The sequence below is a fragment of the Homalodisca vitripennis genome, chromosome 8 (assembly GCF_021130785.1).
Source record: "Homalodisca vitripennis isolate AUS2020 chromosome 8, UT_GWSS_2.1, whole genome shotgun sequence".
Lineage (NCBI taxonomy): Eukaryota > Metazoa > Arthropoda > Insecta > Hemiptera > Cicadellidae > Homalodisca > Homalodisca vitripennis.
Genome location: NC_060214.1, coordinates 38,912,227 through 38,936,006, shown reverse-complemented (window position 1 = coordinate 38,936,006; position 23,780 = coordinate 38,912,227). Strand labels below are relative to the sequence as shown.

The 23,780-nt window shown below is 32.9% G+C and overlaps 1 pseudogene; it reads left to right on the top strand.

The window, feature by feature from the left end:
• The window catches only part of LOC124367571, a 29,202-nt pseudogene extending 12,055 nt beyond the window's left edge, over window positions 1-17,147 (top strand).
• Window positions 17,148-23,780: the final 6,633 nt, after the last annotated feature.

The following is a 23,780-nucleotide window of genomic DNA, read 5'->3' as shown; positions in this document are numbered from 1 at the left end:
TACTCCAGCTTAGATCTAATTACACTTTTATATACCTTTGTTAGAAGCTGCGGGTGGACACCTAGCCTCCCACAAGCCAGTGACCTCAGGATGTCAAGGTCTTTTAGGGATTTGCTTACCAGTGATTGGATGTGCTCCTTAAAGTTTAATTTATTATCGATTATAATACCTAAGATCTTATGGCTATTGACTACAGGAATGACTTGATTGTCAAAAGTCAATGTGGGATTTATGATTTCTTTCCTTCTACTTATTATGATAATTTTACACTTTCTTGGATTTATATTAAGCGATACCTTTAACAGGTATTGTTCAAGGCTGGACAAGGCTTCTTGGATCCCAGCTGCACTAATGTCTAGCTCTTTATGACTACAGATTAGGGTTATGTCATCTGCGTACAGTAGAGGTTGTACCTGTCTTGGCATATACCTACCGATGTCTGCAGTATACAGTGAAAATAATATTGGACTGAGCACACACCCCTGGGAAGGCCTCTATATGCAGTTCTGATGAAGGTACCCTGATTGCTGATGAAGGTCAACCTTCTACAACTAAACCATTTAAAAATGTGCATTATAAATTTTGCTGGGATTCCTAAAACATATAACTTACTTGCAAGTGTTGGTATGGAGACTGAGTCATAGGCGCTACTTAGGTTCAGGGATGCAACAACTGCAGTTCTATCGTTTGTAAGGCTTACCTGAGCTTCGGTTATCAGGGTCAGCAGGAAGTCATTGCTTCCACTCTTCTTTTTGAAACAAAATTGGTTGTCAGGAATAAGTTTGTTCTTAGTGATAAACCATTCTAGGCGGTATTTAATCATTAAATTGAATATTTTCATAATACAGGATATTAATGAGATAGGCCTATATGAGTTTTTCAGATGTCCTATCTTTTGTTGGTTTTAATATGCCTATTACCTTTATGTTTTTCAGGTATTCCGGGATGCTCTTTCCCTGCCAAATATTGTTAAAGACAATTAGCAGAAGGTTTTTGGCTGAAGGGGGCAACATTATTAAGATTAAATAGTTAATACCATCCAATCCAGGGGCAGTGGACTTGGACCTAGATTTGATGGCATGTTCCAGTTCGATTTCTTTGAATTCACCCTCAAATTGGTGATTATTACTATTTTTCATGAAGATGGGGAGGTCAGTTTCTGATTTTTTCTGGAACATAATCTGGGGAGATAGTTTTCATGAATTTATAGCTTAGGTCCTTGTCATTTGCTAAATACTTTTCGAAACTATTTGAAGCATTCTTTCCTTGCCTTAGTCCATTTATCATTTGCCATATTTGAGAGTTATTATTATAATTTAATCTTTCGCATAGTGAATGCCATGCAGATTGTTTAGCTTTGACTATGATTTGTTTTGCTTCATAATTAGCTTTTTTGTAGTGGCTATAGTTAACAGGTGTCATCTCCTTCGTAAATTGGCTAAAAATACCTCCTTCTGATGGCAACTGCCCTGGAACACTGGTGTCCACCAGGATTTTGATTTAAAACCAATACCTTTTGGGCCATTGTGATATTTTGGCACTGCATTTATAATTGATTCTTTCAGAACTTTCATAAAATCCTCATATTCTATGTCACCTTTGGCCTTGACAGTTAGAATTTGTACAGAGGCTTTCTCGGCAGTATTGGAGAATGCACACCAGTCTGCTTTTTTGAAGTTTCTATCCTGGAAACTTGCCTGGTCTAAAAATGGTGTGGGATTATTTTGGTTTTGAACATTCATATCTATAACAATAGGGTAGTGGTCACTACTCATCGAGTCCTTCATCACTTTCCAAGAAAGGATCCTCTGTTTCAGTTGAAATGTTGCAAAGGTAAGATCAATGGTAGAGGGTCTCCTACCAGGGGATCCTACTGTGGTACTGGATTTATCATTGAGGAGAATATAATGTGAATCATAGTAAGTATTGAAAATTTGAATTCCTCTATAATCCTTCCGCCCATCACTGGACCAGTAGGGTTGTTTAGCGTTAAAGTCCCCACATAAAATTGAGAATTCTTTTTGCAAAAGAAATAATTTGTTCCATAGAGTTTGATCTAATTTGTTTGGAGCGCAATAGCAGTTGCATATAAATAAGGATTTTTCTAAGTTTAATATTTCAATACCTGTAAACTGGATTGGATAGTTCTCCAGGCCTGGAACTGGTACCACTTTCCATTCTAGAGATTTGTATACTAGGATTGCTGTACCACCATACCCATCATATCTGTCATTCCTTACCGTGCTGAAGTTTTTAAAGGTGAACTTTTCTTCTGGATATAACCAGGTCTCCTGGAGTACAATGAGTTTTATGTTATTAATTGTAACAAAATGTTCTAATTCAGCCCGTTTTGACTTAATAGACTGAATATTCCATTGTATAATCCTAAGAGGTGGATTGTTTGTCATTACTGAGAATGTCAATACCCACTGACAAGCCTACGAGAATCTGTTTAATATTTTCTAGAACTATATTGACAGCTTGCATCGGGTTGCCAGCATTATCGGCAGCTGCATTTATCATTAGCTTTTCAAAATATAATTTTGCCTGGAATTCCTCCACCGATTTTTTGAGGAGGAACAAAATGTCCTATAAATGTTCTAACACAGTTCACGTTTGTACACCACAAAGTAAATAATGATGAAACGAGTTTATAAATTTAAAAGACGATTTCCATCATAATACCAAATATGATTATGTAAACCAAATTCAGATAAGCGTACTAGTGTGTTGAACGTAAACTTAAAATCGCATTCGGACAAACTTCTGGTGAAACATAAAGAAGGTTTAAAGATGTTAACAGCTGTTTTTAATATCAGTTAAATTTGTATTGTGAATCATAGACATTTTCCCAAATTCTAAAGTGGTCTATGAAAATTTGTGTTTTATTATATGTATGGGTACTAATTTATGTTTTTTACAAACACTTAACACAAGACACTGAAAGAATATATACTACACTGAATAAAATACAACAAAAATTTATTACACAAAACACATAACGGTACCGAGAATTAATGATCAGCAGACATAGAAACTGCATTGGTCAAAATATCTAAGTTCCAAATAAATTTGACTTTATAAACAGCTGTATGAGTCAATTGTACATTTTGCGCATTGAGGAAATTAAGTTTTCCGTTGGTTCCTAGATCACGCACATACTTTATTTTTCGTACTGTTACAAATTAAATAGTGACAGTGTGCCCTATTCATAGACAGTGGTTGCTATTCATAATCAGTCTCTTGGAATTGTAAAAGCGACAATTGCCACAACTAGGGTTAAATCTCCAATTTGTTCAATGTGTTTGTATGTTGTTGACATTCCATTGAAGAAAGGTTCAGTTCTTGCTGGAAGATATCTTCCAGTTGAACCTACAGTAAAATCTGATATGTCACATATCTGGACAACGCTAAGAATGTTCAAGAGTGGCACATCACTAACCGCAGTTTCAAATGTATATTAGGGTAGGTAGGGTCGATAGGTCTAGTCTACTGTGGAGGATAACTGTTCACCCGAACATGTTATCCTCAATGTATTTTCGTCCCCTTTTAAAACTGCCACTCTAAGTAGTCACTTCCATTAACTCAAGAAACAAATGTAGTGTAATTAACAATGCAATTGTGATAAACTATAGACTTGAAAATTTGCATATAACGTCAGTGAAGCCTGACTTACTCCTAACTTATTAAAATCAGTGGTTATTGAATTGTTGGGGTTCAATACAATTTTAAGTTCAATAGTTTTAAATGTTGTTATTGACGTTGAAAGGTTAGAAAGGTAATAAGATGATGTCAGAATAAATAAGTTTAAAATATTAAATATTACAGTTTTGAGCAAGTAATTTTATGTAAGGAGAGTTATGTAATCATAGATATTAAGGTTATGAGGCCAGACAATCTTCAAAGCAGCACCTCATTAGAAATAACATTGTTAAACTTCTTCATTTAGTATTTTCGACAAGATACTAGTTTTTAAACACGGAAAAACTTGTTTGAACAGTAAAAATTCGTCGTGATTTTCAAGTGATGGTTGTTGCAAAACTTTTGCTATCCAGGCAATGCTTGGCTATCTTCATAGTTGGAGGTGTAGGTGTATGCATTTTTGTAGAGGTTTTCCATTCCTCACTGGTCAATTAATGTCAACCAATGGTGGGGTATCAAATCACACATGATGTGAGGGAAACAGTGGAAACAGGTTAAGTTTACAGTATCACTTGCTATAATTTTATAGGTCTAGGTCTAGATTTATTTATATGTTTAAGCAATATTTTCTGTTGACAGAGGACTTTGGATTTGAGCACTTGTTATGGGTGTTCTCCGGGCCGGCGAGGTGTTCACTGTTGGGTATGTGATGAGTCTGCTCGCATGCTTGACCAGTCAGCTCGCTCAGCTGTTGCTGAGTACCTGCAAGTTGTCTCTGGCGGTGAGAACAAGGATAAGAAGGTCGTCATTCCCTCAGAAATGCATCCTTCCATAAAGTAAGCCTTAAATGCATTGCACAATTGTCTTCATCACATTTAATGCTAAGAAAATATAAAAGCTACTGTAGAACATTTTTATTTTGTATTTAAAAATGTAGAAAACTTTATTTAGAGTTTGTATCCGTAAGAAAGGCATTAAACCCCGTTCAGGATAAAAATACCATTTAAAAAAAATCAAAAACATTGTTACACGGTATAGGTAATCCAAAATCTATTTAGAAACTGGAGAATAGCACTATTTTTTTGGATGTTCAGGGTCCCCACCCGACCGTGAAAACCGTGAAACCGGGAATAAGCCGTGAATTTCGTTCACCTTGAAAAAACCTTAAATAAGCCGTGAATTTTGTTTACATACCGTGAAAATCTCTACAACTTTTGAATAAATAAAATCAACACGGGTCGTCGTCAGACGATCATATGGGAAAGTTGACCTTCGCTATTGCAAAGTAAAAAGTAGCACGCAATGTAGGGGATAGACCACGAAGTTTGACAGGTGCTGCTATCTGAGCGATTGTACTGATAATATGGTTTATAAACAAATGAGGAAAAGGAAGGGCCGGTGGGAGATGACGCTTCCGGCTCAAATCACGTGAGGCCTGTCTTTGTCTGTCGCCAGGTTCCGGGCCTTGGCTACGCTACGCGGCTGTAAACAAGGCATTCTCTGATTGAACGCGAGATTAATAACACAATTTAATTACTTGATAGATTGTCGTTTAATGTAAACACTTTTCGTATTGGAGTTTTATTGTATCAGATATAGTCTATTATTGTTTTCATAAAATAAAAAAAGTATACAAATCCTTAATCTAATGTAAGGAATTTAAATTACATTTTAACTTAATTTCATTCTATTAAATCCCTTATTTTATTTAAATATTAATGAGAAAAATGCTATTCAGTACGATATCTATATCGTTGTGTGTAATGACTGTTAACACAATGTAATAATTATAAAAAATTTTAATTTATGGTGGACAATAAAATTGAATTAATTTAGGGTCTTGCGTAAATAAATAGTATAATAATGTGACGGAGCAGAACCTACACGACACATATCAATTAACGCAGCGAGACCATAACTTTATAGGCCTATATAACTGTTTTAATTACCAGTAAGGTCGTTTGAGAAAACAATTTTATTTTTCATCTCTTTAGATATTAAACGGTAGTGATATGCGATTTCCTTATCAATAATATTTTTTATGATTCCTAAGCTGCATGGATATTACGAGTGCACACGGTTTAAATCTTTTATGGTGAATGTGTGTTTAAATTGTATAATGTATTAGTAAAATATTACAAATGAAACGTCATGTTATAAAAACGTTAGAAAATAACCATTGCATTTTTTCTAACCAGGAAACAACAAACGTCAAGTAACTTTGTAATGTTAAGCTTTATTACTACAAAACTACAAATCGAGGAAGTCGTCCAAGTATAATTTTGTCGGGTTCCATACGACTACGTTAACGCTATTAATCATTTCATGCAGATGAAAAATATATCGTACAAGGTTCATTTATTGTAATGTGGTGCAGCGATGTTATGGTAAAAATAACCTTTGTTGTCTACTGTCAATGAGAGTGGAAGGGGAGGGGTATATCGTGTACTCCACTCCCCCCATCCTCGGACAACAGCTGGTTTCATGTCTCAACATGAAAGATTTGTTTCCCCAGCTCGACACTCCAATCTTATTCTTATTGTGAGAATTGATATAAAGATTTAAAGCTTTTCATTCAACTCATTCTGACACTTTCTCACGGAAATTCTTCTGTTGAAAGAGGCTTCTCTGTCAACAAACAGTGTATAGTTGAAAACTTGAAGGAGGAGAGTTTAGTCGCGTTGAGAAAAGTTTGTGACGGCGTATCAGCAGCAGGAGGATTGGAGGCAATGGAAATCACTAATGAATTAGTTCATGCTGCCAAAAATTCCCATGCCCACTACTCGGAGCACTTGGCAAAACAACGAGAAGAAATGAAAGACAAAATTAATTCTGAGAAAGAGAGGAAGCAAGCTGCAATAGAAAAAAAAGAATTGGAAGCACAAAAATTCCAGGTCTTGTCCGACGCCAGGAAAAGGGCAGCTGAGTTAGACGATGATACAGGAACTTAGTAAAAAGTGCAAATCGTAATTCACTTTTATTCTAGACATTTTTATCAATTTCTTTATTTATGTGTACAAATATAATTTTTTTGTATAAACTGGTACCAAATAACTTTTCTTATAACAAGTTGTATATAATTTTTATACATTTAACGTTTATATGTTATTTTAATGTGAAAATTTTCCTGTGGAAGAAATTGATCGAAATAATAATAATAATGTGTTAAACAAGAAAATAATTTAATAATCACGCAAGTGTACTTCATGGACTCAAACGAGTTAGCCTTAGCCAACGTACGAATCCTGTCACCCTGCATCTTGTCTAACCTGTGTCAACAAAGTTCTCTTCAGATTTCAACAAACTTGTAAGTTAAAGAAAATTATGAGCTATGTGCTATGTATTATATTATTTCAATATAATTATATTGAAATTTGTTGTCTTTGTCATTGCTTTGATGACTGTTATGATGATGTTTTGTAAAAATAATATGCCTTGTTATATTCATTATGTAGCAAATCGCACATAAAATCGGGCGCTGCGCTCGCCGCTCATTGCTTGCGTCGTAACCGAAGCCTATTGTTATTTCGTTCTTTTAGACGTTTCCGTCAATTCCTGCACGACCAATGACATCGTTAGTCAAATGGGAAGAAGTTTTATATTGTATTTTACCGCTCTGCCGCGTCTGTAGTGTTTACATCTCAACTTCGCCCCTCTCCAACACGATTTTGTTTGTACCGGTAACGTTGTTTATGAAAACTTTCCGACCTTGAATTTTAATTTTTTTAACCGTGAAAACCGTGAATTAGCCGTGAATTTGAGTATTTAGATTGAGTGGGAACCCTGATGTTATTAAATTTAAATTAAAACAAACAGCTTTTTGGTTTGGGCACAAGTCATCATCTAGCCTAATCTTCATTGAAACTGTTTGAAACGAATTGTTTTCTGTTGAGACCTGATACAGTATGTGATAGTATACAGATGTAGAGTGTACTAATATAGAAGATAGGATAGTTGGGACCAGAGATACTGACTTTTGTAAAGCTCCAGCCACCTCAGACAGTTTAAAGCAATGTACAGTATCTACTCCTGTCTGCTCGACAGTACTTAAAAAAACTCTTTAAATGTCTCTGAAATTATTAGAGGAAATTGCATTACTTATTTATTAGTTTAAAAAAGCACTTTTATAATTTTTGAAAAAGTTTTTATACTACAAACGTATTGTAAAAAGTATGTAGACACATCTTTTAAAAACTCTTTAGTATTTCAATACACAACAAGTTTAATCTCTATTTAGTGCTACCAAAGAAGGCCTTAATAGCAAATTGCAGAGTAGCACATTGTTGCCACATCGAACAACTGGTGACTAATGTCAAAATATGTTTAAACAATAATTAGGACACAGTACCTATCAGAATATAAGGCTTCAACTCACCTAAGCTCAAGCTAAGCACAGTCCTCAATGTTAATTTTCTCTCCAGGTCAACATCTCCTTCACACTATAGAATGACTGTCCTAGCAACCAACAGCAAGTTTTTTCTTGAGCATATTACTGCTGGTATTCTCTTGAGTGATTTTGGCAGAAATTTTTGCTCCTGAAAATGTTGGTTCAGATTCACTGAGCTCACTCTTGTGTAATGCTCTTTTCATACACACAGTTTTTGAGGGACAAAAAAAGTCCATATTCTTTTTTAGTGGCACGAAGAACAGTATTGATTCTTTCACAAACAATGAACACTGCGACAGTAACGTGCTGGATAACAGCCAGCTACTGCAACTGGCTGGCACTGTGGCGTGTCCGTCTACACAGTGGCATATTAGAATCAGCTTTTCACACACACTGTTTTAATCCGATGGACGCATAGTAGAACGATTAGACGATCTAGACAGTCCTGGACATTGCTTGCAATGGTGCAATTGTACAAATTGAAAGGAAATAATTAGAAAACTGTATGGATGAGAAACAAATATTATAACTTTGTTGAATTTAATCTTTATTAATCTAGAACCTGCTGTAATTTTTACATCATGTAAGGTCTATTGTGATTGGGACACATACTATATAATCCTTTACACATACTATGCCTTAATGCTATAGCCTAATATTTTTGTGTTCTATATATAAGGTTTCTATTGGTTGGTTTTGTGGCAAAAATCCAAAAAAATTGTGTAAACATAATATCATTATTCTAAAACTATTGATGATATTTCAGATACATTTAAGAGTTTTTTTCGCCGATTTAAAGTCAGAATGAAAGATGATTAAAATAAATAATAGATTAATTTTGTAAAAAATCAAATATGTGTGTTAGTATAAGAAATATATTCATATAAATAAATACACTTCAATTGGTTAAAATTATTCTTGCGTTTGTTAGCTAATAAGAATTGAAGCAGCACATGCCAAATTTGCAAAAGCCTCCACTTCTGAACTTAAAATATCTTTTTTTTATAATAGACTGGTTTTTGAGATAAACAGATCTAAAATTATATCATAAGTCTAACACAAGTTTTTCCAAACGACTTCAGCTGATTCCGCTAATAGGATTAGTAGAGTAACCTTTGTCATAAATACCACTCTCAGTACTTTCAATTATTTCTTGTACAATTATCTTTTACACACATTTCAACGTTTGAAATCCGAAGGAAGAACTAATGAATAAATCAGTAATATATTTATTTATAAATTCATCAAGAATGGTTACAGATTCAATAATTTTGAATTTTTAAGTTTAAAGACACATTTTAATTAGATTTAGATATATATATATATATATATAGGCTATATATATATATATATATATATATATATATATATGTATATATATATATATATATATATATATATTTCATCAAAAGGGCAAATTCACTTCAAAATATTTTTTAAATAACTAATTTTTTGCGTTCCTCAGGTTGCATGTTAACATTAAATAAAAAAGAAATAGTTTCATTAAAGTCAATCACTCAGTAGTAGACTGGCAGATTTCTCTTCTGTCTGCTTGGAGTCTGTACAAATTTCCTTTCTGTCCGATTGTTTGTCTGTTCACAAGACATCTCGAGAATGAAATGAGCTGTAAACCTGAAATTTCGCATACAACTTCAACAAGGCCTGTTAGTCATCATTTGATGTAGAATACTCCTACCTTGTTAAAAAAAAAGGAAACAGGAATTATCCTTTGCATAAGGTGCCAACTAATCAGTCCCCACTGAGCAATATCTTGTTGGTGAAGGTTAGCTGGCAGTGCATCATAAGCAGTAACACATTACAAAAATTCACAAAGTAATCATTTTGCAAAATTGATTAAATTCAATTCAATGGTACTCTTTTCACAAATGATCTACGCAAAAAACTGGTACTGGAGTGTGTATGGGAAGTGGAAGTAGGGCAAGTACATTTGATTAATTTCAATATTGTAACTTATGTTGTTTGATGTATCCTCTCTATTTTTGTAAATTAATTTTTTGGAGGATATCTTTTTATATATGGTGGGAACCAAATTTAATAGTGGCAATAATGTAACTTTTGTAGTTGTTTTAACATTTATATTGAGGTTTTAAGTTTCCTCTCCTTAATATACAAGCTTTTATTATATAGCTATAAAAGAAACATTGTAATGTATTTGAAAGCCAAGTTTGCCAATTATTTATAAAAATATCTACAATAATCATAAAATAAAAGCCAGGATAGATCTCCATATCACATTTTTTTGTTCATAAGCATTTTTGCCTATCCATATATAATGATTTATATATTACAAATTTTCTTATTTAGTCATAGTAATCAATGTTTAATGTTTATTAGTTCTATCATAAATGAGTTTCCACTAAATAGGGGACAAAACCAAAATATAGTCTGTATTAAAAACTATTCCATGACCTAATTTTGTAACAGGCGCGAGCGAGAAACATGATCAACAAAGAGTTTGAAGAGATGATTGTCGGTGACCAAGACTTTCTGGGCACCAAGGAACGTATGGCCAAGGTCCTGACTTTGATACCAGACAAGACAGTGAGAGAGGAAGTGGAGAGGGCAATGAACGACTGTAGCACATCCAAGGATCGGTGGAACGCTTTGGTGAAAACTGTCAACAGTGCTGCTCAGATTAAGGTTTGTTTCTGATAGGCAGTTGGGGTATCCAGTCACTGATTTTGGAAATGTACACCTTGTTTTTAAGAACTTTGTTAGAAAGGCTTTGGAACAACCTAAAAAACTGACACTGTGTGAAAATGGCAATTCTTGTTTTATGCTGTGATTATTAAGGATTCAGATTCTTTCAGATGATTCTGGTGATAGATATAAATAATTAACAGAGATGTATTATCACTTCAGAGAGGAAAGATGAGGTGTGTCTATCTCTTTGAAGGGAGAGTGGAGAGGGCTGTATTGAATCGTTTTTGAATAAAAACTAAATAAGTGTTCAAATGTACTAACTTGTAACTAAACTGTAAGTGAAATAAACAAGTATATATGGCTTACAAATGTTATCTACTTAAAGTAAATTATAATACTATTCCACATTGTTTAATGTTTTCCCTAAGTGCATTTTTACCCATAAAAATGTTTAAACCTTTGAATTTTTGTTGAAATTGTTTGAAAGTTACTTTTGTAGTATGTTTAAAATGGGATTATAAAATGTGGAGTATCTTGTTAGAGAAGTGTGTTTCCCAGATTATTCGTAATAAAACAAAAAAATGTGTTTACTTTTCTATTCATGACTTACCGTATTGAAAAAACCACAACTGTTTTTACTAAACCTTAGCAAAACTGTAAAACGTAGTCTGGCACTTTTCAATACATTTACTTGGTAATAAAATAGTTTCTCAGTACATCGAGTTATAATATTGGCTAGCACTCAAAGCGTTAAACTTTATTATAGTGAATAATAATGATCCAAACGGTCAGTAAATCTGATTTTTATACCATTTATCCGTTACAGAATCTGAAATGGAAACTGAAGCATGTCGTTGACGAAATAATTCTTCAATACACCTACCCCAGGCTTGACATAAATGTGTCCAAAGGTCTGAACCATCTGCTCAAGTCTCCATTCTGTATCCACCCGAAGACTGGCAAGGTCTGCACCCCCTTCACGCCAAAGATTGCAGCAAAGTTTGATCCAACGACAGTACCCACTATAAGGTACGTGTATGCTGATAACCTACCACAGACTTGACATAAATGTGTCCAAAGGTCTGAACCATCTGCTCAAACTATTGTTTTGTGTCCACCCGAAGACTGGCAAGGTCTGCACCCCCTTCAAGCCAAAGAGCGCAGCAAAGTTTGATCCAACGACAGTACCCACTATAAGGTATGTGTATGCTGATAACCTACCACAGACTTGTCATAAAATGTGTCCAAAGGTATGAGCCATCTGCTCAAATCTTTGTTTTATGTCCACCCGAAGACTGGCAAGGTCTGCACCCCCTTCAAGCCAAAGAGTGCAGCCAAGTTGGATCCAACAACAGTACCCACTATAAGGTATGCGTATGCTGATAACCTACCCCAGGCTTTACAAAAATGTGTCCAAAGGTCTGAACCATCTGCTCAAGTCTCTGTTCTGTATCCACCCAAAGACTGGCAAGATCTGCTGCTCCTTCAAGCCTAAGAACGCAGCAAAAATTTATCCAATGACAGTATGCACTAAAAGTGATGTGTTTGTTGGTAAAACAATTCTGCTGTTTTGTCAAATTGATTAATACTCTACTTGTTTTAGTAAAAATGTAATTTTTGATCCTAAAGCTTGCTAGTATTTTACGTCTCACTATTCCAAACTGTTTTTATAATTAATGGGGAAATCATGTTGGTTATGAACGATACTGAGTGTTTGTATGTGAAGAGGCAACCAAAAGTTTGGGAAGCAGTGTGATGAGTGGTTCTGTTCCCAGTCCACAAGCAACTTGTTCAAGTTCAATACAGTCATAGTAAACTCAGATATAACTGGTGAAGGTTAAGCTTTGGAACAAATAATCTGTTACTGAGCTTTCCGCTTTGATGTTTTGAATAAACCCTTTGAAAAACCTTAAATCTTAGTTTTGTATAAAGTTTAGTTGTATTCTGTATTCTATTTAAACAAGAAATTGTTTACCAATTAATTAAATGTGCAACTAATAATAAATAGTACACATACAAATAAAATATTGCAAAACACATGTATTGTTTATATACAGTATTACTAGGAAATCTATAACAATACAATTGCATTATTTCCTGATTTAATTAAATTTGTGCTGTGATTACTATTAATTTCACTGTCTTCCTCCAACTGTATAACCATGTTAGGAATGTCACGCATTTCTTCTTCTTTCACAAAGTTCACTTTCTGAAGCTGCTCGTCCTGTTTAATGCACTTTTTGTAATTATTGAGAGTTACATTCCGTAATGTTTCCTCCATTGAAACTAAAACATCTTTACTCTTTTGTATCTGTCCGTCACTCTTGTTTTACCTTAGTTCACCCAACAAAACACAGTCACGTTTTTTTATCGTATGTCTCAACACTATGTGGCCAACTTTTCAAAACTGTTGGAGCTACTGTTAGACATTTGAGGGTTACCGTAAATGTGTAGTCTCAAGTCGGCGATGTTGGTGTTCGCCATTTCCCTACTGCATTTATAGTCCACGTGCTGGAACTTGCCTAGTCTCATCGCTAAAACTCAAAAGTTCTTAGATTGTAACAAACTACATTGTAGTTTTATTTATTTTTTGTTTTTTTTAATGGTTAACTCTAACCTTTTCAGTGCTGCTTGCAATCAGGAATATTACAAACCAACCCCACACATTAGTTACTGCCCAAACACACTTGTGTGTGTTTCCTTCACATTTCTTGCTATATATATATATATATATATATAAAGCCCTAACTCTGCCTCAAAATAAAGTCTTTTCATTTCATTTCTAACAGCAAATTTATAATGTTATAGTTCTGAGAGTTTAAACGGTATTCACAAACACAGCGTTCCATTATGTCAATTAACTAGTCAAATTCGTTATATTTATACCTAAATATGACATAGACATGTTTTATCTTCAAATATTATCAGGGAAATGTTCAGAGTGATCAGAAAAATAATTGGTCTTATTTATAGAGAACTAGCTGTTTCCCGCGGCTAACATACGCTTTTCTAAGCTTTGCCCCTGTATGTGCACTTGTAGTTCAAGTCACTTATATTTCCAACGCCGATGTAGAATTTGCCTTATTGCCACGATCAAGAAATTCTGTGTATGTTTATAGCCATTGTACACGTACATGTACTCTACAGTACTATAAAGTGGTCTAATACTTAAGGTTTAAGTTCAACCAGAAATTTATCTTAAAACCAAATATACGTCACAACTTAGCGCCTTCAAATAGTGTTTGGCTATTTAACATACGTAACTATCTTGTAATTGCGTTTAGAATGTGCAGGCGCTCTGAAAACACATTTTTGCAGCCCCGGCCAGTGGCGAGTTACATCAATGGGAATAGCATATAAACCTTCCCCGCGTAAAAATGCATATACATACAAATTGTTATAATGATCGGTTAAATAGTTCACGATTCCACAAAGGACAAACACACAAACATTCATTTATATATATATTATATATATATATATAGATTAAGTACACTTAAGTCTATTATAGTAAATTAAGTTATCATAATGGTTATGTTAATTGTTCAACTTAACTGCAGTCCTTACAGTATTGAGAACTTATTATGTAACAAAGATAATGTAATAAAATGTGTTCAAATTATTTTGTAAAAATTTGATTGGATTATTTGAAAGGATAGGATTTCAGACATTTACCATAATTAAATGTTATTTTTTGTAACATATATAATGATGGCACATATGATTTACTTGTTAAACATGTAGGTTTTTGTAAATTTACATGTTTTTCATATGAAAAGAAATTTTATATCAATTTATTGAGACATCTGATACCAGATGCTGCATTAAAAGGAAGGTGAACTGGAGCTATTACTCAACATTCATATTAAATGAGCTAAGGAGGAAACAGCTGATGTACTACTACAGCTCTAAGAGTTAATTGAAAAATGAGTAAGAAATATTAAATATTATTTAAGAACTGTTTGGGTTGGGAATCTGACTCCTACTGAAAGTTTTATGTCATTTCAGTGAACTTGTTGAAGAACTTAGAATGTACGATGAAAAACAAAGTGAATTAAATAACGAAGATGACACTACCAAAAGAGTGAAAGGATACAAAAAGACGTCATTAAATTCAAGTGTTCACATTTTTTGAAGATTTCCTTCGTAAACTTGAAGCCACATGGAAAGGCAAAAGGATAGAAATCAGTGGTAAGTATACATTTATTTTATTCTTAATTTTACATATATATTGTTATACCTTAAAAGGCTAACTGTACAGCATCTGCTGTGTATAAAATATTATTAATTGTATCACTGTCATATCATTGTATATCAATTCTCCATTGACCTTATATGAATAATATAACCCGATTTAAATAACTTTTAAAAAGCTAAAAAGTACATGGATGTTACTTATTGTTTGTATCAAGCCCGAGCGAGTAATTTTGAAATTCCTATTAACAGTTGAAACATATTATATGAGTCTTTTTCACTTTTTATCATTTTCTTAATTTTTTTATATACCACAATTAATGTGGAACAGATACAAATCTTAATCTTTGTAAGCAATCTTTTAAAATGAAAATGATTTTATGTATTTATAAGTGAATCTATAAATTCTAATTTTAATTTAACTTGAGCATTTGTGCGTAGTACTGTGATATTTCATACCCCAAACAGAACATTTAGATGATATAAAATGTAAATATCTGTAATGGTGACTATAGGCCTACTTCTTTCTCAAATCTTATTATTTATTAAATAAATTATATTATATTTATTTAAAAAAACATATATAGACGCTTAAGCTGTTTATAACATGTAATATTAAGTAATTCAAACATTACTGTAGAGTTTCTAAAAAATTTAATAAATAAATTAAGTATTAATAGCAGAATAAGAAAAATATAGAAAATATATAACAAATTATGATAGTACAAGCAATACAGTATATAATATTATTAATAACAAGCTGAAAAAAATAAATAATGAGAATTAAATTGTTATAAAGTTAACACTGAAAACAGTAGTCTGTAAAAATGGAACTATTAAAAAAAATACTTCATTGGGGTGGATAAGTCAGTATGTTCAAAACTATGGAAATTTGTGGAAACCTAGATACTCGGATCATTACTGATACTGTCATGACATGCTCAATGTACTCTTCAGATTTCATTAAAAGTTTCCAAAGGCAAACCAAAGTAAATCAACACTGCATGGAGTAGTGATGGGCAAATCTAAAATTTTTGAATCTCGAATTTACTCCTTTTAAAATTTACTCTAGAATTTTTGGAGAGTGTCTGTAAGTATAAAAGTAATCCAAAAATACCACTCTATTATAAAGGGATTTACACAGGTCCAGAGAAATACCCATATTTTAAGAACAATGTCATATCCCATAATTTTATTTTAATTTGATAGATTTTAATATGAGCTTCCAGCATATGTGCATTTAATTTTCAAAAAATATGATCATAAATTTGTATCATTTATGAAACATATTCTAAAACTTATAATATTAAAAAAATGTCAAACCAACCCCAGTTATGATAAAAAGAACTAAAATATAAACATAATATATTTTATAGAGGAAATATTTATACAACAAAACTTTGCTGTTAACATTCCCGCTTACATGCAACAGACTAGGTACTGGTTTGTTTATACCTACTATTTCTATATGCACTCAGTGCAGCAAAAACTGATATGTCACTTATATCTGGGTAACCCAATGGATGTCCAGGAGTGGCACATCACTTACCACAGATAATCACACCACTTACCATTGCAGTTAATATAGTATGGCAAGTGGTTGACAGATAGATCTAATTTTCTGCAGAGTATATTTAAGTGGGTGGGACTTCTCAGTGGTTTTTTGCAAGCCTGAACATGGCAATACCATTCCCTGTCCTCTTTAACTGGGGAAGAGGCTATAACAGAGCCAGCCTCCTCTTGTTCTTTTAAGATTAGATAGAATGAGAGGACTTCTCAGTTTCTTGATCCATGTGAAATATTAAAGCGTTTTGAACAAAAGAGACCCTGTCTGGGTCTCACAGACCCACTCTGCCCACTGCAGTGTTTTAAAACATAGAAAAAGTATCTGGTGAGAAATTATCAGCTCAGCATGTGAAAGAAGGTAGCTGAGTGATCTACGTTATATACCAATCCGTATTTGAGTTAGACTACTCTATTTGTTTTAAAAGAATAAAAAATAAATATGTAAATTGTAAGAGAGGCAAGTAGTGTTCATTTGAGTATAAACAAAAGTTAGATATTGTGTTTTATTTTGTTTAAAACAAACTCTGTTTTTTAGAAACAGTATTTTTTTAGATAAAAATTAATGTCTATTATAATTGACTTTTTCCTTGTTCCAGATCAAAAGATGGAGTTCTGATATGATTGGTAGCCGCACAAAGTATACATGTTTAAGTGATATTAATAGTATTTAGTAAGAATATATTTTTATAATTCAGTTTACATTTTTCATTCTTCCTTAATTCATAAATATAGGTTTCAAAACTACCCACCTCTCTCCAAATGAATTCTAAATGAAAGAAGGATTGAAGGGGATAAAAATCTAAACATACTGACTTATTATGTGACAGTTCAATTCCAAACCAATTCAATTTGGGTCATGGTGAGGCATAACCAAAATACTAAGGAAAAATATAGCCAATCCTTATGGTACTGCAGCATAGTTGTTAGCAATTTGGTAATTAGTTGTAATATTACAGGAATCACTGTGGGCGATTCTGCTCATTTTGAAAGAGGGCCATTTTTTTATCCTCTGATCTCACGCCGTGATGGACAAACAAACATGTGGTATGTCTGTGGTGTGAGCAGTAATCTATCACACATCTTCCCTGCTACACATTTTGTCACTGCCGAATTAAATTAGTCAGTTTGTGATGAACTAAAATTGTATAAACATGGCCGCCTTTATTAATTCTCTTACCAATTGTAAATTGAGTGCTGTTATTCATTTCCTGTAAGCAGAAGGGAATAGTGCAGCATAAATTTATCAGAGAATGTGCCGTGTTTATGGTGAAAACATTAGTTCATGGTGTTTTATGTGAATTGCGTGAAAAGTTTAAAAATGGCTGTATGTCAAATTCTTGGAGTAATTCAAGGAATTGGTCAAAGCTGAAGCCATTCAGCGAGTTTCATGGGACTCAGTCAACATTTTCTTGTAACCAGAAATTGCAAATCTTTTTAAGCCTAAATGTTTTATAACAATAGCTAGATTAAAGAGAAAACCTTGTCTTCACAGAAAAACACAAGAAAGCACTGTACCTGAGTTTATTCGAGTTTTTTGTGTCTCAAGCCGCTTGGAAAATGACCAAGACCATTTGTCCCTAGCCTCTACATTCTATAAATCATCCTCCAGCAACTGAGGGAGATTTCTCTCATGAGTCTGGAATTGACAGTGCACAGCTTGACCTTTTGTCCTTTGCTGTTCCTTTAAATTATGGTGGTATTGTCTTATTTATAAAACAAAGAGAAGCTGTTGAAGGCTGCAAACAGAGAACCGTTTAATGACTATCTTTCTTTTGCCTGGATTTATGAAAAGGATTGTGGAGTCTGTTACACCAGTTCAAGAAGTAGGACTATCAAGTCTACATCCTTCCTATTGAGAGCTACGCCTGAATTCGTAAATGGCATCCCCTGTAGCAGCTGTTGTCATACTTTCCTTCATATATCTTTTTGAAATAAAGTCAATATGCCTTATTTTATTCCTTTATTTAGCAAGAAAATGTTCTTAATGAACAGTAATGGTTGTATTTAACTGAAAGTTGATGTACATGGACGTTCACATGCTCTCTCCCTTCTGCTCAGCTCGTTTTGTGATTTTGAAATCATTATTACCATTAAAAATAACTGCACATCTGTCTATAATGTCTTCACACAGACAATATACAGCTTGCAAAACGATAAAAACTGTGTAGCATGGTTTCCATTTAACACGACGGAGATGGAAGTACAATATACAACATTTGTGGTTTGCAATGCAAAAAGCATAAAAAATGACATCTCATTCCCTCTCTCATTCCACCTTCACAGAAAAGATCTAGAAAGATTAGAGTTGATATGTCAGTATCTCTTTCTTCTTGGTCACTTTTAATATCATCAACAGTTCATTGTAAAAATTGTCAGGAGGTTCATAGTAACTGCTTAACCATTCATTTTGATGATTCTGTTCATTGTGGCAAGGGACAAAACTAAGTCAATAAAAATGCTAAATTGCAAATACATCCCTATACTGTTTTTACTCTAGTAAACGTTTCCTGTCAAATTCACTTATATAATTTATTGCAGTGTTTTTGAGCTACCTACCTGGTTTTTGCTAATGATGCTATTCTTCTATCACTGGATATCAGCTTAAAATAAGTTTTAGAAGGTGGAAAAATAGCAAATATTTGATTTGATGATAATAAATTAACATTAACCCTTTCTGGATGAAACAGTTCCGCTAGCGGACGAATCACAGACACTGCACAGCTGGCATACTACGTCTCATTTCAGTGAGGTATGAGATTGTTTCTACTGGTTCTGCATTGTGCTGCTACCTCTCAGGAATAGTTTGAAACAATACTATTCGAAACAATATTTCAGCAGTTTTTATTTAGCATTTATGGTTTGTTGTCGAGCAACAAAAGTTCGAAGTGAGTGAATTGTCTGCAGATATAAACAAACTAGTCCAGGCACTGTGAATCAGGTTCTTTGTACTTTTATTGTTGTTTTTGTCGTAGTAAAAGTTTGTTTTTTTACAGTTTATTGGAGTATAAATAATATTACAAAACAAAGAAATACGTTAAGATACACATATTCTATAAAACAAGTATGATTTAATACACCAACAGTTTTAAAAAATACTTGAAACTTGGGATTTTGGTGCAAAAACAAAAAAAAAATTTGTTTTAAGTATTAAATTATAAAGTAAAAATATAATAGTGAAACAAAAACCTTTGTTTTATACCTTGATTTACTCTACACTTAAAACCTAATCATAAAAAATGGTGCATTACTCAATTTTTCAAAATAAAAAGTATTAGTTTAAAACATACTACACAGACTTTAATTTAAATACAACCAGATAGAGAAGTTAGCACTCTTTAATGAGTCACAATAGGGTTAAACACTAACCAAAACGAAGCAGATTATTTTGAATCTCTGTGATATGGAAGATAATTTGATCAATAACAATCTCCCATAACTTCAGTGATTGAGGAGCCAAGATATTGTTATTCTACAATATTCAATGAGTTTCTGTTAGTAATATCAGAAGTGAATTATGATGTTAGTTATCCTCAAGGGTTACAAATTTGGTCCTAATATATTGATAACGGGGAAAACCTGATAACAGTAACAATTAGAAAGCTCTTATCTTTGGGTCACAGTTTGGACTTTCCTATTAGCCAGTCTATTCATAGTAGGCTATTCTAGTTTTCTTGTTTTAGTAGTGCTGTCCATCCTTTCTATCAGTGCGCTTTAGTACAAAAGAGTTTGTCGTATTGCTGGTAGTTCTTCAACTACACTATGTCGCTTGACGAACGTGAACGTATAACACTTCTTATTATGGTTGGTTGGGGAAACAACAGACGATCACACGAGGAATCGCGCCTGAAAGAGTTTAACACCATTATCAATAACTAACAGTAGTTCTATGAAACTTAATTATAAATAGTGTATTGACGCTATGTCAGTTATTAAAGTAAAAAAAAAATAGTGTCTATTGGCTTGTTAAAAATCCAAATAATACAATAAGGGAACATTTAGAGGATAATATCTAAATAACGTCTTAATCTATCTGTATAGGTTAGTAGAAGAAACATAAGGTATTAGTTTTAGTCTTAGAACTTATGGTCTTTTACCTGTTATTGTTTATGATAGGTCAATAGGTAATAGCAATACAAATTATTATTACTTGAAAGTGAACCAAATTAACAATTTAGGTTTGTCAAGAATCCATTTCTTTATTAACTAACAATTTTCCATATCACACAAGCAACTCCACTAATTTCATTAAAATGACAACATTTGTAATAAATTATTTAGTATACAATCTTGTACTGAATTGAGGATGCTCTTTACAAATAGGCAACCAATTAGAGAAAGAAGGTCCAAGAATTGATGGAAGTAACATCACTTAACACACACAAAGAGACTTAAAAGAGTTGACAAGAAATTTTACCAATGAAGCAGTTAAAATTATATTACTGTAATAAGATTAATAAATACTGCATATGAATTTCATTTCAAGGCAACATTGATCCTTAGTAAATACTATAAATATAGGTCAAATGTTAATAGAAAGTAATTATTAGAGTATAATAATATCAAACAAAAGTAGTAAATAACTAACTTAAATTAAGAGTAGGATAAATTTACCTAGTAAATGTATGCATGCATGCAACAAGATCGTAAATTAAAGATATTATCAGACCGGACCATTATACATCCAGTGTTGTTGTATGATGTAGGGTCGGATTGCAATCAGAAAGAAGAAACCAAACTCATTTTGTTCGAGAGTTAAACATTACTAAAAATCTAAGTCTCCATACAGGAAAACTTTTTGAAAATTAGTAAAAAATATAGAAATCTTTACAGTTAATAATTTATTAGCACACATTATAACCACCACAAACATGGAGTAGTGTTTAAAATGTTTTACTCCAGGGCTTAAAGCCATCTGATGAAATTTTAAACAACAATGTAATTAGTTATGAATATGGACACATACATCTATCCGTGACTACTTACATAAATGTTGCTCGTGGTGGCTCGTGGAAAAAATTTACAATGAGGCATAATTTTGTTTTAACCCTCTTGAAAAATTGATTTTCCACACTTGCGTCTTTTGTATTTGGAGTGACGGTAAGAAAATGAGATAGGCAGGACACTTACCATAAAAAGAGTACGGCTTACTTCTAGGAAGTAGGATTTGGGAAGTAAGAAGAAACAAGGTTATACAATCATCATGTAGGAGGGAATATAGAGTGGACAATAGATAGAAGAAGTTCCTGAGCGATTTTTGGTGTAACTTAAGTCTTGGGTAAGACATAAACAGAAAGTTAGGAGAAATAAGCTTTCGTACTAATTATTGCTGTCAGCGTTATAGAAAAAAAATAAATTTATAGTGAATATTAAACATGTAGAATTGTGCTAGTGAGGAGAACCTTATTTCACAGTGCTGTTTCTAAACACTTAGTCATGAGAATAATTTTAGGTCACGGAATAGTAACAATGGTTTGGTTGCAAATAATAACTTGAAAACATTCCAACTAAACATTGAATGATCATCTCATCATTCACTGCATTCCTAGTAATTTAATATCAAGTCATTGTTTTAATACTACTGTAATCTTATAATTCTTATTTCATTGAAAATTTATCAACTGGACTTCTAGAGGTTGACAATTACAAAATGTCATTAAATGCCGTAGGTAAATACTCTTCAGATGTACTGTAAGTGTTCAGGATTATCACACAATCATACAGAGCTGGGTATATAACATCACATTACCAGCCCCATATTTCAATTTCATCTCACATATTTTCTGAACTTCAATATTTACTACATACATAATGTAACCATAGTTGGAGAGGTTGATTTAAAGTGAATAATGAGTTGCTCCATTAAGTTTCCGCTGAGTGAAGTGTCTGCAGTTTGTTGGTGTAGATTCCTGGAATCAAGGACTACACATCTGTCTAAAGAGATCCATACAAAATCAGTGAAAAAGACGTTAAACTTGAACTTCTTACATTGTTTATATCCTAAGGTATCCATGAACTCAAAAGGATACAAGAAGTTCGTTAACGACTTTTTATGGATCTCTTCAGAGATCACTTAAATATCACTACAAATGAGTTATCAAAGTCGTTTAATTTTTATATAAAATGACTTTCCAATGGACGTTCAACCCATCAAAAATAGTGGAATATACATAGATCTGTGAACATTTACCGTTAAGTCCATTCCAACGGACAGTCTCTTTGTTTTCTTGCTACAGTAAACTTCTTATTAATCAATTAAAACTGACAAGTTTTGTTTTCTTAATTATTTAATAATACATGATTTTATTGGTTTCCATCCTTATGTTTGTCTTTACTTTTTTCAGTTTACCATGTGGGTTCATTCTGGAACTGTTCCTTAGATACATCCTTATGAAATATTTATTTTCTAATAATACTCCATATGTTAGTCAGATTTCATCTCTTAAAGAGAGATTTTGAGTTAGTAAGATTATGAAGTTTTTTGGGATACACTCAGCAACCAAAAGAAAATTCAGTTCCAGATGTTCAAGATCATGTGAATATTTAAAATTTATTTTATTTATAGAATTAGAGTTGACCATTGAACCAATGAGCTGATATGAACCTGTCATCTGGAATGGATGTACTAAAATTTCCCCCTTCCTCGACAATCAGTAATATATATATATATATTATTCTTCCATTTGCACCATATAAAAAATAACTATGTTTCAAAAAAAGTTAAACCGAGTGGCATAATTATAGGGAGGATGAGAAGGATACAACACCTTCCCGAGAGCTCTAAAAGTAAATATAATAGCCATTTAAATTTTTTGTTAATAAATTGCCAACAGCATAATTGATAACAAAACCAAGAGTAAGGATACAATTAGTAAATTCTATCACTTGAGAATTACTTACCGTCTGTTTTACACATTTCGTGGAATTTCCTCCAAGTTGTTACAGCCAACCTTAGTTGTAGGTCAAAGGTTTTCTCAGTCAGCATCTTAGTAAATAAATGTGTCGTCTTCCATCATAATGACTACATTCCACATCTTGATATCCATCTGAGACTCTTGTCTCCTGTACTGAGAAGGCAGATCAGTCCTCTCTGACTCTGATATATTTCCCTTACAGCAATGCCCTAGTTTAATTCATATATCATATTCTTTTTCCTTTTTTATATAAATACGTCTTCAACTCCTCCTTTCCAAATCTCTCTCTCTCGCTCTTCCTTTCTCACAAATTTTCATAATGCCAATGGCATTATAAATTTCCATACAGCTTAATATGCAATAATTAGCTCAATCTAAAAATTTGATGTATTTTCCTTCCAGGTTTCTAACTGCAA